The 17,054-nt window shown below is 34.6% G+C and overlaps 1 protein-coding gene across 7 annotated transcripts in view; it reads right to left on the reverse strand.

The window, feature by feature from the left end:
• HS3ST5 (heparan sulfate-glucosamine 3-sulfotransferase 5) overlaps positions 1-17,054 on the reverse strand; it is a 292,419-nt gene that overhangs the window by 168,764 nt on the left and 106,601 nt on the right. For 4 of the 7 annotated variants that reach the window (XM_030882800.2, XM_060283537.1, XM_060283539.1 and 1 more), the window contains exon 2: positions 16,542-16,736. The exons of 2 other annotated variants lie outside the window; for them this stretch is intronic. The gene's annotated coding sequence lies outside the window, so the exon portion shown is untranslated. Of the gene's footprint in view, positions 1-2,335; positions 2,386-16,541; positions 16,737-17,054 lie in introns of those variants that run through there. One more of the 7 variants, XM_060283541.1, reaches the window with a different exon arrangement.

Here is a 17,054-nt window from a genome sequence, read left to right on the forward strand (position 1 = left end):
ACAGTAACATGATCATAGTAGGGGACTTTAACACCCCACTTTCACCAATGGACAGATCATACAAAATGAAAATATATATGGAAACACAAGCTTTAAATGATACATTAAACAAGATGGACTTAATTGATATTTATAGGACATTCCATCCAAAAATAACAGAATACACATTTTTCTCAAGTGCTCATGGAATATTCTCCAGGATAGATCATATCTTGGGTCACAAATCAAGCCTTGGTAAATTTAAGAAAATTGAACTCGTATCAAGGATCTTTTCTGACCACAATGGTATGAGACTAGATATTAATTACAGGAAAAGATCTGTAAAATATACAAACACATGGAGGCTAAACAATACACTACTTAATAAGCAAGAGATCACTGAGGAAATCAAAGAGGAAATCAAAAAATACCTAGAAACAAATGACAATGAAAACACGACAACCCCAAACCTATGGGATGCAGCAAAAGCAGTTCTAAGAAAGAAGTTTATAGCAATATAATCCTACCTTAAGAAACAGGAAACATCTCAAATAAACAACCTAACCTTGCACATAAAGCAATTAGAGAAAGAAGAACAACAACAACAAAAAACCAAAGTTAGCAGAAGGAAAGAAATCATAAAGATCAGATCAGAAATAAATGATAGAGAAATGAAGAAAACAATAGCAAAGATCAACAAAACTAAAAGTTGGTTCTTTGAGAACATAAACAAAATTGTTAAACCATTAGCCAGACTCATCAGGAAAAAAACAGAGAAGAGTCAAATTAAAAGAATTAGAAATGAAAAAGGAGAAGTAACAACTGACACTGCAGAAATACAAAGGATCATGAGAGATTACTACAAGCAACTTTTTGCCAATAAAATGGACAACCTAGAAGAAATGGACAAGCTCTTAGAAAAGCACAACCTTCCGAGACTGAACCAGGAAGAAATAGAAACTATAAACAGACCAATCACAAGCACTGAAATTGAGACTGTGATTAAAAATCTTCCAACAAACAAAAGCCCAGGACCAGATGGCTTCACAGGAGAATTCTATCAAACATTTAGAGAAGACTTAACACCTATCCTCAAATTCTCCTAAAATACAGCAGAGGGAGGAACACGCCCCAACTAATTCTACAAGGCCACATCACCCTGATACCAAAACCAGACAAAGATGTCACAAAGAAAGAAAATTACCAGCCAATATTACTCATGAACATAGATGCAAAAATCCTCAACAAAATACTAGCAAACAGAATCCAACTGCACATTAAAAGGATCATACACTATGATCAACTGGGGTTTATCCCAGGAATGCAAGGATTCTTCAATATACGCAAATCTATCATGTGACACACCATATTAACAAATTGAAGATTAAAAACTATATAATCATCTCAATAGATGAAAAAACTTTCAACAAAATTCAACACATATTTATGATAAAAACCCTCCAGAAAGTAGGCAAAGAGGGGACTTACCTCAACATAATAAAGGCCATACATGACAAACACACAGCCAACCTCGTTCTCAATGGTGTAAACCAGAAACCATTTCCTCTAAAATCAGGAACAAGACAAATTTGTCCACTCTCATCCTATTATTCAACATATTTTTGGAAGTTTTAGCCACAGTAATCAGAGAAGAAAAAGAAATAAAAGGAATCCAAATTGGGAGAGATGACGTAAAACTGTCACTGTTTGCAGATGACATGATACTATATATAGAGAATCCTAAAGATGCTCCCAGAAAACTACTAGAGCTAATCAATGAATTTAGTAACATAGCAGGATACAAAATTAATGCATAGAAATCTCTTGCATTCCTATAGACTAATGATGAAAAATCTGAAAGAGAAATTAAGGAAACACTCCCATTTACCACTGCAACAGAAAGAATAAAGTACCTAGTAATAAACCTACCTAAGGAGATAAAAGATCTGTATGCAGAAAATTATAAGACACTGATGAAAGAAATTAAAGATGATACAAACAGATGGAGAGATACACCATGTTCTTGGATTAGAAGAATCACCATTGTGAAAATGACTATACTACCCAAAGCAATCTACAGATTCAATGCAATCCCTATCAAACTATCAATGGCAGTTTCCACAGAAGTAGAACAAAAAATTTCACAATTTGTATGGAAACACGAAAGACCCCAAATAGCCAAACCAATCTCGAGAAAGAAAAACGGAGCTGGAAGAATCAGGCTCCCGGACTTCACACTATATTACAAAGCTACAGTAATCAAGACAGTATGGCAGTGGCACAAAAACTGAAATATAGATCAATAGAACAGGACAGAAAGCCCAGAGATAAACCCATGCACCTATGGTCAACTTACCTTTGATAAAGGATGCAAGAATATACAATGGAGAAAGGACAGCCTCTTCAATAAGTGGTGCTGGGAAAACTGGACAGCTACATATAAAAGAATGAAATTAGAACACTCCCTAACACCATATACAAAAATAAACTCAAAATGGATTAAAGATCTAAATGTAAGACCAGACACTATCAAACTCTTAGAGGAAAACATAGGCAGAACACTCTATGACATAAATCACAGCAAGAGCCTTTTTGACCCACCTCCTAGAGAAATGGAAATAAAAACAAAAATAAACAAATGGGACATAATGAAAGTTAAAAGATTTTGCACAGCAAAGCAAACCGTAAACCAGAGGAAAAGACAACCCTCAGAATCGGAGAAAATATTTGCAAATGAAGCAACTGACAAAGGATTAATCTCCAAAATATACAAGCAGCTCATGCAGCTCAATATCAAAAAACAAACAACCCAATCCAAAAATGGGCCGAAGACCTAAATAGACATTTCTCCAAAGAAGATATACAGATTGCCAACAAACACATGAAAGGATGCTCAACATCAGTAATCATTAGAGAAATGTAAATCAAAGCTACAATGAGGTATTACCTCACACCAGTCAGAATGGCCATCATCAAAAAATTTACAAACAATAAATGCTAGAGAGGGTGTGGAGAAAAGGGAACCCACTTGCACTGTTGGTGGGAATGTAAATTGATACAGCCACTATGGAGAACAGTATGGAGGTTCCTTTAAAAACTAAAAATAGAACTACCATATGACCCAGCAATCCCACTACTGGGCATATATCCTGAGAAAACCATAATTCAAAACCATAATTCAAAAAGAGTCATGTACCACAATGTTCATTGCAGCTCTGTTTACAATAGCCAGGACATGGAAGCAACCTAAGTGTCCAGTGACAGATGAATGGATAAAGAAGATGTGGCACATATATACAATGGAATATTACTCAGCCATAAAAAGAAATGAAATTGAGTTATTTGTAGTGAGGTGGATGGACCTAGAGTCTGTCATACACAGTGAAGTAAGTCAGAAAGAGAAAAACAAATACCGTATGCTAACACGTATATATGGAAACTAAAAAAAAAATGTTTCTGATGAATCTAGGGGCAGGACAGGAATAAAGACGCAGATGTGGAGAATGGACTTGAGGACACGGGGATGGGGAAGGGTAAGCTGGGACCAAGTGAGAGAGTGGCATGGATATATATACACTACCAAATATAAAATAGATAGCTCGTGGGAAGCAGCCAAATAGCACGGGGAGATCAGCTTGGTGCTCTGTGACCACCGAGAGAGTGGGATAGGGAGGGTGGGAGGGAGGGAGATGCAAGAGGGAAGAGATATGGGGTATATGTATACGTATAGCTGATTCACTTTGTTATACAGCAGAAACTAACATACCATTGTAACACAATTACACTCCAATAAAGATGTTAAAAAAAAATTTTAAAAAAGAATCAAGCATCTAATTTTCCTATGTCTAAAGTCCAAATCATTAGGAAATATATTCTCCTGTCAACACACGAATAAAATGTTTTTGTAGTTTTTGCTTAAGCTTCTGTATGCACTGAACTTGTTTACATATGAAATACAGAAGGATAATTTATAATGGCCATGTCAATCCATATAGAAATTTGTATTTATTATTAACTCTTGTATAATCTGACTTATTTCTCTGTGCTTTACTTGTCCAAATAGATTAAAAGCTCTTTGTTGGAAGAAACTGCATTTGCTATCTCTTTGTTACCCTTTTGAAAACAATTGTACTTTCCACACTGTGATTTATTTTGCATGTCTAAACTCTAGACAAAAATGTGTAAATGCAAATACTTATTCACAATAAATGCGGTGCCCCAAGGCACTATTTCTAGCTTATAATAATTTGGGTATTATATTACATGATACTGTCTGTCAAACTATACTCCCAATCACATTACTTTTATTCTTACCAATTTACATAATGTGTGAAAAGAGAGTGAAAGGCAAAGGTATGTTCAATTTTCTCAGCCCAAGAGACAAATGAAGACACTCTTGGACCCGTAGGTTTACCTAGAAGTGAAGTCTGGCCCACTAATTCCCTTGGCTATCAGAGACCAATCACCTATGAAGTGATTAAAAATGGAAAAATAATGTTCCTTTGGGAAAAGAATATGCAAAAAATGTTGCTGCCTTCTAAACCATAAATATTCATGGGAGGGAGGAGAGAAGGAAGAGGAGAGAAATTTCCAAGGATATCACTAAGGGCTTCAGACAAAATGAATTTAATCAATCAAAAATAAGCACAAATCAGTTATTTTCAAAGTTTTTTTCTCCATTGGTAACCTGAAGTATATTAGCTTTGTATTTTCTTAAACATCTTTTTTTATTATTGTTGAAAATAAAAACCAATCTAAAATGCCTAATGCTAGAATGCTAATAATTACCCATCACATCAACAAGAACCAGATGTAGTCTTAAATTCTAATTTTTAATTAATGTTACTTATTATAGAATACTTTAATTGAACTGTGTCATGGATATTGGAACAGATAGCAGATCCAATTTTTAGCTTGGTAGTCTTATAGGATTTAGAAGTATACAAAAGCAGGAGTAAAAACTGGTTGAATTACTCATTTTCTTACTTCATTTACCATCAGACAAAACCATTAAAATCTTGCTAAGTTCACAAAGTACTCATTAAGTCTTCTGGACCCTGTGTCTTTACAGCTGTTTTCCTTATTCATCCTCATCAATCATTTAAAGTCAGGTACCTAATGTTATATATACTTTTTAATATACTTAAAATTTAAATTATGTTGGTTTAATAAATGATATGCCTGGAAATACATGTGAAAATTCTGTGCAATGAGAAACCCCAATTTTATCATTATATAAAGCCATGGTTATATCCTTCGTTTCAAGCAAATTTAGAATCCATTTATAAGAACCAAACAGGGGCTTCCCTGGTGGCACAGTGGTTGAGAGTCCTCCTGCCGATGCGGGGGACATGGGTTCATGTCCCGGTCCTGGAGGATCCCACGTGCCGCGGAGCGGCTGGGCCCGTGAGCCATGGCCGCTGAGCCCGTGCGTCCGTAACTGATATTGCTTTAATTGTTTAATTGTTTTTCGCATATGAAATTCCCTAAGCTTAGCAGAGTTTTTTTTATACTTTGCTTTGAATATATTGTCTCTCTGCTCTATTAAAGCTACTGGCATTATTTTCCAGTGAGTTACATAATTTTCCCTTATGAGGTTTCAGAGTTCTTACATGACTCAGCATCATTTCCTAAAGACTCTGAGGAACCCAGGGCCCAGGTGTTACTTAAGCTGTTTTCTAAACTCAGTACTTTACTAAATATAACTTTCTCCTTCCACAATTTACTGAAAAATAATAATGTTGTATTACACTTGTGCCATATATACTGATTAATAGGTAAGTAATTTCGTGACTCATTATTTATTTTTCAAAGAAAAAAATCTCAAAAGATCATTAAGAAAAGCTCACTTCTGGTAGTGCTGAAGAGGTTATCAAATAACAGGCCATTTCTGGGAGCTTAGGCACACTCACTAATCAGGTGACTTTGTGAAATTCAAAGGTATGGTCAACTCTCCTTAATTTAAAGGAAACATTATTTTAATAATAAGCATTGGGAAATCTCAGGTAGAGTGATTTGCCAAAAAAAGTATGGCTTGTGATTTTTAAAGAATGGATTACTGTCCTAGTTCTACTATTAATAGGCTTCCTGGACCTACACACAACCATCTAACCTGCACGAATTACTTACCCTCTTTGGGACACATTTTTTCACACCTTTAAAATAAAGGCAGTTGGACTAGAATTTCTGGAATCATTTCCAGCTCACACAGGCTGTAATTCTATAGCGTCGGTAGTTACGGCTGTACATGGTTACCAACATGAAAATAATTCTTAAATGGCATCAGAAAATGAACTAAATTAGAAATGACTAATGTGTTGTTTTTTTTAAAATATATGCTCAAATTTGGAGTTCAGTCTTTATTTTTCTGGGAATCAAGTAAGAATCTTATCTAAAGTGTCCAAAACTAGATGCTTTCAAAATCCAGGTTAATTCTAGAAGTTAATACATTCTAACTTGATGCTTGAGTCTTTTTGAACTAATTAGGTACTGTGTAACATTACTGATGAAGATTATGGTTACACTGATACTATAATTTAAAATTACTCCATGAATTATAAATTATCAGAACAAAAGAAGGAAGTTTAAATTTAATATAACTTTTTATTCTTCATTGTTTGACCCATTTGGAAATTCCACAGCACCCTTTGGAGAACATTTGTTAATTAGACTACCTATAATAAAACCAAGCTCTAAAGCTAAAATTTAATAAACACATGCAGTTGATTAATTTGTAGAACTCTAAGGTGAGTATCTCAAGTATGAATGTCAATGTATAGAAGCTTATCGGTAAAAAAAGAACATCTGAGCAATGGTCATTTGATAATGACTCCATCCTCCAAGTACAATCCTCATACTCTGATTTAAAGACAACCAAAATGAACATAAAGAAACACCTGCCAGAAGAGCTGGTACAAACAGTACTGGATCTGATCCTACTCCTGTCATATCATTCCCTCCCCCTTTTACCTTTAATCCACATTTTCTTTCTTTCATACCTAATCATCGTCTATGATACTACATAATTCACTTACTTGTTAGGATTATTTTTTATTGTCTGCACGTCCTAAGAGAAGGCCATATTTTGCTCACTGATGCAGCTCAAGTCCTAGGACGGCCTGGCACTTAGTAATTATTAACCAAATACTTGGTTGACTGAATGAAGAAATGGAGTTTGCAGTGGAATAAAATGTATCCAGGTATGGGTCTTTATTCTCAGCTGAAATCACAGTACTATACATAAAAAACTCCATCAAGCCAGTATAGTTTATAAAGTTCATATTGGGCTTGGCTGGACATTTACTTCTTCTGTTATAAAAAATCAGTCTGTCATGGGATGGTGCACATGTACCTTACTCGTTAAAGACGAGCAGTTAACAAAAGAACAAAGTGAATTCCCTGAACATCAGCATGAACTTAGAAGAGCTTGTGGCTGACACCCATCAAATCTGTTTGACTTTAGCCAACTTGATGAAACTGCCATCTAGAATTTTCTTATTCAAAGGATGAGACCAATATCTTAGTAACCTACATTATAGTAATGTGTGGTTTACATAATTCAATTTGAATTTATTACAGATGCAATTATTTTAATACTAGGAGAAAAAAGATGCTATTTGAGCAATCTTTACTTTCTCAAACAAAGTAAGGAAAGTCTGAACCATATGGTTGAAGTTGAGGCCTAGTAAGAAAGAAATTAAACTGAAGAAAATGTATGTAAATTAGAAAAACTGTGCCATCTAGGGAAAAAACGCTACTGTAGAATATAATAGCTTCATTAAAAATTTTTTTTTTGCTGAAGTAATATATCATACAGGCCAATGTACTACATTTTTATTTTTGAATATTTTTTCTCCTTTTATTTTGATAGGAGTGTCACATGCTGGCATACATGGCATTTCTTTACAATTTTAGGTCAGGAAAAATAAGCTTTTTCCTCTCATAATTTTTATAATGCTCTACAAAGTCTGCCATCATAAACCACTTTGCATTTATTATAAATAGGTATTACATTAGGAAAGCAATTCAAATGTATTCCATTTCACTTGTGAAGCTAAGCAGCTTTGCATTATAACTAAGTTGAGTTAATGGGACTATGCTTAAAGAATGTGTTAACCTGGAACTGAAGTTACCCACTTGTTTCCTACGCAACTTAGGAGTCTACAAAACGAAGGCAGGAACCCTGCTGCGAGCAGGATAGGGAAATTATTATAATCTGCATTCCTAAATTGAACGAGAATTTTTGCTCAGCAGAAACCTCTTGACTGAAAAAACTCTGAAATTGTATCCTGCTGTTAAGAATACCTGTTGGGGTAGGGGGGAATCCAAACATCCCACTTTTCTTCAAATCAAATAAGTGTAAGGCATACATTTACAGTCTTAGTGGAAGCTATCTTTCATTTCACAAAGAGAAGCAACTTGTAACCCTTTTTGCTGAAAATGAAAAAAAAAATTTCATTAACCAAGTACTTAATCTTGGTTAATAGGTACTTTTAACTCTCTTTGATATCAAAATACTTTCTCTTGAAAATAAATTTCAGTATACATGTTTTGCTTTATAATACAGAAGGTGACATTCTTTTGTTTTAGTCCAGCACCTAAAATACAGATTATTGATATTTCTTGGGATGTTTTTAGAAGTCTGCTGAACAAACTCCTATGGTAGCCCTTAAAGCCATTATTTATTCATGATTGTATACCTTTATTATGTATTATACATATTAGCATTCACATGAAGTTTTTCTTTTGTCTTAGTTAATGCCTTTGGCCCTAAGCATCACTTTTTCTGATATTAAGATTCTAACTCCTAATTTCTTTAGATTGTATTTGCCTAGTACACTTTTTTAAAAATTGTTTTTAGTACTGTTTTATTTTAGTGGACTAGGTAAACAGTGGATGTGAATATGTGTACTGGGCTGTGAGGCAGTATTTTTTTTTTACTCTGGATTTTGTCAAAAAGGCATGCAATCCACTGGTATAGTTATTGACAGAGAAAATTTGTGATATCCTAAGTATTCCATTGAAGCAAAAATCCCATTAACCACAGCTGTTTTCAAACAATTAGAAACATGCCATCAGAAAAGTACCAAAGTACCAAATGGTATCAGGGGAAATGGAAGTTTGAGTTCAATGCCCAAAGAATAATTGAGAATGTGAAAAGAAATTGTTTTTATAAATCTTAAAATAATAAGTGCTAAGATAATCATGACTGCCATCATGGTATGACTGACCATAAAACTCTGAAATTCCTTATGGGATTAGCAGAGTTTTGCTTGGTGTGGTAAAGTGTGACCCGTCTCAATACCCAGCACCAGCAATTGCCATTTTGTGACTGCTACCTTCCCCTTTCCATCCACTCCTTGCAGTCTTATATTAAAAACCTAATTTTTACAGGCTTCCCACCAATACATAGGCCCAGTCTCCAGGTCCTTGTTTTCTCCATTATCCCCTCTAACCAGTTAGAGTTCAAGCACTGATAATTCTTCCTTCAAAAGATGCATTGCATCCATGTCTTTCTCTTTCCACTTCCCTTCTCACTTCTTGTCCAGACTATTGTTTTAACCACCTATCCATCCCCTCTACTCTACTCGGCCTATCCTTTCACTTTCAAATTTTTGAATAACTTTGTTTTTGTTGTATCCTGCTATCTGTAGAGACAGAATTTGGTTCAGCACTGTGATCTAAGTTGAAAATATTTTCTTAAAAAAAAATCTATATATTTCTTTACATTTACTGACATGAAAGATACAACAAACCTATTTTGTCATAATATTTTTAAGTTTTCTATTAAAGGTTTTTAAGTCTTAAAAAACTTTCATTATATGATCTTTCTTTGCTTAATATATGTATGTAACTTCTTAAGAATATTTAGGGCTTCCCTGGTGGCGCAGTGGTTGAGAGTCTGCCTGCCAATGCAGGGGACACGGGTTCGTGCCCCGGTCCGGGAAGATCCCACATGCTGTGGAGCGGCTGGGCCCGTGAGCCACAACTACTGAGCCTGCGCGTCTGGAGCTTGTGCTCCGCAACAAGAGAGGCCGCGGCAGTGAGAGGCCCGCGCACCGCGATGAAGAGTGGCCCCCGCTCGCCGCAACTAGAGAAAGCCCACGCACAGAAAAGAAGACCCAGCACAGCCAAAAATAAATAAATAAATGAAATTAAAAAAAAAAAAAAAGAATATTTAATGGAGTGCACATTTTCTTCTAATTTGTAACTTTATAAGCTCATATGATAACCTACATATAAAGTTTGTAACTTCATATAATAAACTTGATCTTCTATATCTTTAGAATATTCACTATTTCCCTATTATGACTGACAGAAAAAGTAGCATTTTTTCCCCTCTGTCTCCCATTCTTTGTCAACTAATGTTGAGCATTAACATGACCTTCCTTAGTGCCTTTTTTTTTCTAGCTTATACTTTTATGACTTGATTTGTCAGGTTTAAGTGGTATCTGATTCATAGATATTGAGAATAAAGCAATCAGCTAACTTTATATACCAGTTTCTTTCTGTTGTGTCCTCCTAATTTTTGTTAGTTACTTTAATTCTACAGGATATTATACTTTTATGCTCTATTCTGTCACCCTAATCTTCATATCTGTTTTAGATTTAGTTTTAGAATTAAATACATTCAATGCTCACGAGCAGTCCTTTTTCAGTAGTGTCTACAGTCATCTCTTGGTTTGATGGAGTTTGTCCTCTAATAGTCGCCTCAAGAAGGGCTCATGATAGCAACATTTCCTGAATTCCATTATGTTCAGAATATTTGTCTCTAGCTTTTACACCTTGAAGCCAGTCTGACAGGTTATAAAATCCTTGGTACACACTTTCTTTTCCTATAATGATGGTGAATTCACCATCTCCCAAGGCATCCTATCTCATTGTTGGATATCTCATCTGTTACTAGGTGAGTTTCTTTTTAAATTTTGCCAAAATCGGTCTCTTTGTAATTTTCTAATAGAGTAGCCTACAGTCTCTTCTACGTAGAACTCTCCAAATATTTCTCTTCTCCAGGATAAAAGTAACAAGTCATTGAAGGAAAGTTCTCCAGAATACCTTTTAATAGACTTAATGATTTGTTTATTCAGTCAGCTCAAGTCATTGCATCTTCCTTGCGCTTCTTGTGCCTTCCTCATAGCACTGTTTTAAAGCAAGTCAGAGTTATCATTTTAGAGGGACCATTGGGATCATCTAGTACAAAGGCATCATTTTAGGAAGAAGAAACAGGCCCAGGGAGAGGCAAAGAGATTTTCCCAAGGTCAGTCCGCTACCAGGAAACTGAGTCTAACTTTGAACTCAGGTGATCCCCAGGCAAACGTTCTTTCCACTTCACTGAGTCCTTCAAAAATACAACGATCAATTTTTGTGTGTGTGTGTGGTGAGAATATTGAAGATCTCTTCTCTTAATTATGTGAGTGATGAATGTGCTAACTAACCTTATCATGGTAATCATGGTATCATGGTAATTGCATTATATAAATGTATCATATATAAATGTATCAAATCATCACGTTGTACACCTTAAGCTTACACAGTGTTATACATTAATTACATTTCAATAAAGATGGAAAAAATAAAATAGTAAAAAACGTTTCAATGCACTTAAAGAACTCACTGTATGCCCCGTCACATAAGGGAAATTACCTAATGTCTGCTAGATGATTATCATTTCATTTCTTATTCCAGCTACGTATGAAACAATACAATATACAGGATAGCCATATCAGAGAATTTAGAGTGGGTTTGCTGTTCATTTACATAAATTGTCACTTTCATTTTCTGTTTCTTGAAACTGACAAACTTCAGATAATTGCAGATTTCATTTTCCTACTGTAAACTCTGTAAACCATCATTTTGAAATCAAATTACATAGCTTATGCTTAAAACATAAGGGCCAGATTCTATCTTCAAATATACCACCCACTCTCTAACAGCAGAATTTGGCCCTAAAAACCCATTAACAAATATTGTCATTAAACTAAAGAGCTAATTACTTTGGATTCAGACAGAATAAACAAAATCATAGGCCAACCTCAGCTGGTAGTAATAATGGTAAGACTAACCGTATGTTACACTGGAGATTTAAAGAACAAAGACGTACTAACACTAATGTAACCAAACATAGAAAATTATCTTCCAAACGGAGCAAACTATTATAGTTAGAAAATTCTTGAAAGCACATTGGAATTACGTGATATAAGAAATAAAGAATATTCTAAGAAATTAATGTCATAATTCAAAATTTTCAGTGTTTAATGAGGAGGGAAATGAGAAATTTATCTACTGCAATATTCCACAAATGAAGAATTACATCTAAAAATCATTTTGATCTAATTGGAAGTACTATTCTCATATTCAAATCAGTTTAATACTATACTACAAGATGCAAGAGCCTTGCTTTAAGGCTATTTTAAATAACCATTAGCAGGACTACTTTATAGTTCTATGAAAGTGAACTTCCCAGATAACTGAACATTTTCTCAGCTCTTAAAAAATATGTTAAAATTACTTTAATAATATATACTTTAGAAAAAGTTTTATAAATCCTGAGGAGCAATAAAAATTAGCCATAATTTCATCAATCGATCATAACCATCAATAATATTATGATGTAGATCATTTCAATTTTCTTCCTATGCATCTGTAGCTTTTCTTAATCAAAATGGGACCATATCACAACATAGTTTGTAACTTGTTGTTTTCATTTACAATATATTATGAGCATTTTGCCACATCAATTTTACTTTTGCTACATCAATTTAAATGACTTTCGAACTTCTCAAATTGAGAATAATAGACATTTTAATTATTCTGGATATCTCACAAATATCATTATTACACTGTTTCATAATAACACTAATACTCCCCAGAGATTCCTACATATTTAGATCTCCTTTCTCCTATACCGAATGGTCCCAGATGGCTCTGCTGCTCTAAAGCTCTATCTTACCTTCAGCTCTTTTTCCCTCTCTCTCAATATCAGATTTCCAGATACAGCTAACCGTGGCTGAAATAAACCTAAATTTGCTATTTTCATTTCTAGATTAATGACATGGCAGATTATCTACTGACAACTAAAATAATACATGATTTCAAATTGAATTACATTTATAAGTACCCAGGTATTTTCTTCACTTCCTCAAACTTCATCTTGGAGGAAAAATTCCTCCTACCTTTCTCCCTCAAGAAATCATTATTGCAAAACACTTGGCTAGTTTCTCCTTGTTAATAACTCATACCTGACCAGATTGATGTTTACTGCTCTTTGTATTAAGCTTTTTACCAGCAAATTTGGAAGACAAAAGAATGCTATGATACATGAGGGGACCAGACTAGATCTCAATGGTCCATTTCTGCTCTAAAACTTTATGCTTCTATGAAGTTTCTGTATTTATTCTTTTGTTGTATATTTTACTTCATGAGTATGGAGGCTGTTTCACTCAGGTTCCCTGAAGCTACATTGTAAGTTTTCTATAGGAAGCCACAATTTAAGATAAATAAGCCAATGATAATGAACATGACTCGCTTGAGGACACAATTCTATTCTTTCTCCACCTGCTCCTCTGCAAAGAAAAAAAAAAAGAAGACAAAAGAAAGAAAGCGTGGAAAAGTAGTTTCTATATTTTTCTGAAATTGAAGTATTATAAAAGATCTGCACTAAAAGCTTTATGAAGTCTTATCTGGAGACTCTGTTGAATCATAAACTTGTATACTATATATTTAAGGATTTTTACTATCTTGTGTACTACAAATTTTAGAATTTTCCATCAGATGGCAATCTTATTATTGAAAACAGTTCTAACAACAAATGTAAATGAAAATTCATTGTTAGAGTTAACCCAATTCTGTAAATCTTTTATTTTGGTTACTTTAAGTGTTGCTTTATTTCATTTTATTATTTTTTAATTTTTTATTGAAGTATAGTTGATTTACAATGTTGTGTTAGCTTCTGGTGTGCAGCAAAGTGATTCAGTTTAAAATTTTTATGCTGCTTTATTTTATGCATATAACTATATTCATTTTCCTTGTGTAATACTAATAGGTAATGTGTAGCTAACTTGCATTATATGGGCACACTTCTTTTTGATTAGGGTTTATTTTTGCCTTTTGATACTTTTTGGACAAGAAAGTGTATACGATATGAATAAGTTCACACAAAGACTAACAGAAAAGGAAATAGCTATAAGCCTGAAACTCAAAGGATTTTGATTAAAAACTTCACTCTTCACTGTAAAAGTAGTATCATATTGAGCCTTTAAAAAAAATCATCACAATTTAAGGTCTGAATATGTCCGTACCAGCCTCTTCTTTTACTGAAATAAAAATGCAAACCTTTTATAAATTTAAAATTGCAAATAATAAAGATGAAGTTGCTAAATTATATATAGGAAACAGAAATAAAATAAAGTGATATTCAATGAATGTATATTTACCCTGTTATAAATATAGCACATGATTTCTAAGGTTTAATCTGCAGAGGAAAAGAGTAGCTAAAGGCATATTAAGCAGATCTGTTCTTTTCAAATCTAAGGCTGAATTTTTAAAATGAAGAGAAAAAGAAAAAACCGTCAAAAAAAATGCTTAGCCAACCCTCAGTAGTAATTCATTATTATCACCTTCTAGATACTTCTTAGAATTAGATCCATAAACATCTGAATAAGTTAAAACATTATGTGGAACAGAGAAACAGCTAAAGAGAGCAATGGCAGGACTGTCACTCTAAAAGAGAGATAGAGACATCAGGGAAATTAGCTCATCATACTGAACTTTAGAAAGGAATACTGGGGCTCCCCTGGTGGTGGAGTGGTTGAGAGTCTGCCTGCTGATGCAGGGGACACGGGTTCGTGCCCCGGTCTGGGAAGATCTCACATGCCGCGGAGCGGCTGGGCCCGTGAGCCATGGCCGCTGAGCCTGCGCGTCCAGAGCCTGTGCTCCGCAACGGGAGAGGCCACAACAGTGAGAGGCCTGCGTACCACCAAAAAAAAAAAAAAAACCCAATCCAAAAATGGGCAGAAGACCTAAACAGACATTTCTCCAAAGAAGATATACAGATCAAACACATGAAAGAATGCTCAACATCATTAATCATTAGAGAAATGTAAATCAAAACTACAATGAGATATCATCTCATACACGTCAGAATGGGTGGGAATGTAAATTGATATAGCCACTATGGAGAAAAGTATGGAGTTTCCTTAAATAACTAAAAATAGAACTCCCATACGACCCAGCAATCCCACTACTGGGCATATACCCTGAGAAAACCATAATTCAATAAGAGTCATGTACCAGAATGTTCATTGCAGCTCTATTTACAATAGCCAGGTCATGGAAGCAACCTAAGTGTCCATCGACAGATGAATGGATAAAGAAGATGTGGCACATATATACAATGGAATATTACTCAGCCATAAAAAGAAACAAAATTGAGTTATTTGTAGTGAGGTGGATGGACCTAGAGTCTGTCATACAGAGTGAAGTCAGTCAGAAAGAGAAAAACAAATACCGTATGCTAACACATATATATGGAATCTAAAAAACAACAACAAAAAATGGTCATGAAGAAACTAGGACCACGATGGGAATAAAGACGCAGACCTACTAGAGAATGGACTTGAGGATACGGGGAGGGGGAAGGGTATGCTGGGACAAAGTGAGAGAGTGGTAACGTATATATGGACATATATACACTACCAAATGTAAAATAGATAGCTAGTGGGAAGAAGCCGCATAGCACAGGGAGATCAGCTCGGACTTTGTGACCACCTAGAGGGGTGGGATAGGGAGGGTGAGAGGGAGGGAGATGGAAGGGGGGAGATATGGGGATATATGTATATGTATAACTGATTCACTTTGTTATAAAGCAGAAACTAACACACCATTGTAAAGCAATTATACTCCAATAAAGATGTTAAAAAAAAGAATATTGGAAAGGATTAATAATTCAATTGGGGGGGGATCAAAAAAGGAGCACTAATTTAGCACTAATTTAAAATATGTCTTCCTTGTTTATTCTTGTGACTGAAGGAAACAAACCACATAAAACCCCTTTAAATGAAGTTTGAAAATTAGAAGTACATTATTTTAAATGCCAATTTCCATGTTTCTCAAAGGTCCGAGACCCACTTTCATCAGGATCTTTTGGGGGTGAGTAGCTGTAAAAATGCAGATTGTTGGACCATATCCCAGTCTAGTGAATCTAACTCTCTGTGAAATATGCCCAGGAATCAGCATTTTAAGAACCTCTCTCTCCCCTATGTCACTCTCATGCATATTAGAATTTGGGAACCACTGTATGCCATGCTTTTTTGGGTGAAACTGATTTCAGGTATCAAGATAACCACTGTGCCTTGCTTGTATTTATATTTACATGACATATAACAAGTTTTGAACTTTGTATTTTATTTACCTTTTTTTGCTGCAGAGCTACACATAGCTGGCTATTTTCCTTATATTCAACAACTGCTTTTACTTTTGTATATTTAAAAAAATATATTAAATATTCACTTTTGATGTAATTAAGAGTTACACAAGAATGTGAGTTACTTCCAAAGTTCTCTTACCTTCAAATCCTTATTCTTATTCAGAAAGTTCTGAACATATACAATGGAAATTTTCAAGAAGAATATATGCAGTGGATTCTCTGTTTAATTTTCAAGTGTTTCAGAGCTGGCCAAGGAGACTCCTGAGGTGGACACCAGAAACGCCATTGAGAAGGGAAGACAGCAATGCTGAAGCCTCTGGGTACCTGATTACCTCTGAACAGAACAGAAAAACAAATAGTTGGTCACCTGAAATTCACAGAGAATCTGCTATGGAGAAGGTTATTTTCAGTAAACTAGCACTGTTACTAAATTTAAACTTGGCCTGGGTTCGCTGCTCCCTGATTTAGCACCGTTGTTATTTAAAATTTCATATCACTGTGAAGTCAGAATTGAGTGATGCTGCTGTCTGCAGAGGATTCTGGTTGAATTCATATTGCTTTAATTGACTACTTTTCTAAACATTGCATCAAGTGGTATAATTACTAATCTTAGTTTTGATATGCAGGTGCTACATTTTGGTGCTGAATTTCT

This window comes from Globicephala melas, chromosome 14, assembly GCF_963455315.2.
Source record: "Globicephala melas chromosome 14, mGloMel1.2, whole genome shotgun sequence".
Taxonomy (NCBI): domain Eukaryota; kingdom Metazoa; phylum Chordata; class Mammalia; order Artiodactyla; family Delphinidae; genus Globicephala; species Globicephala melas.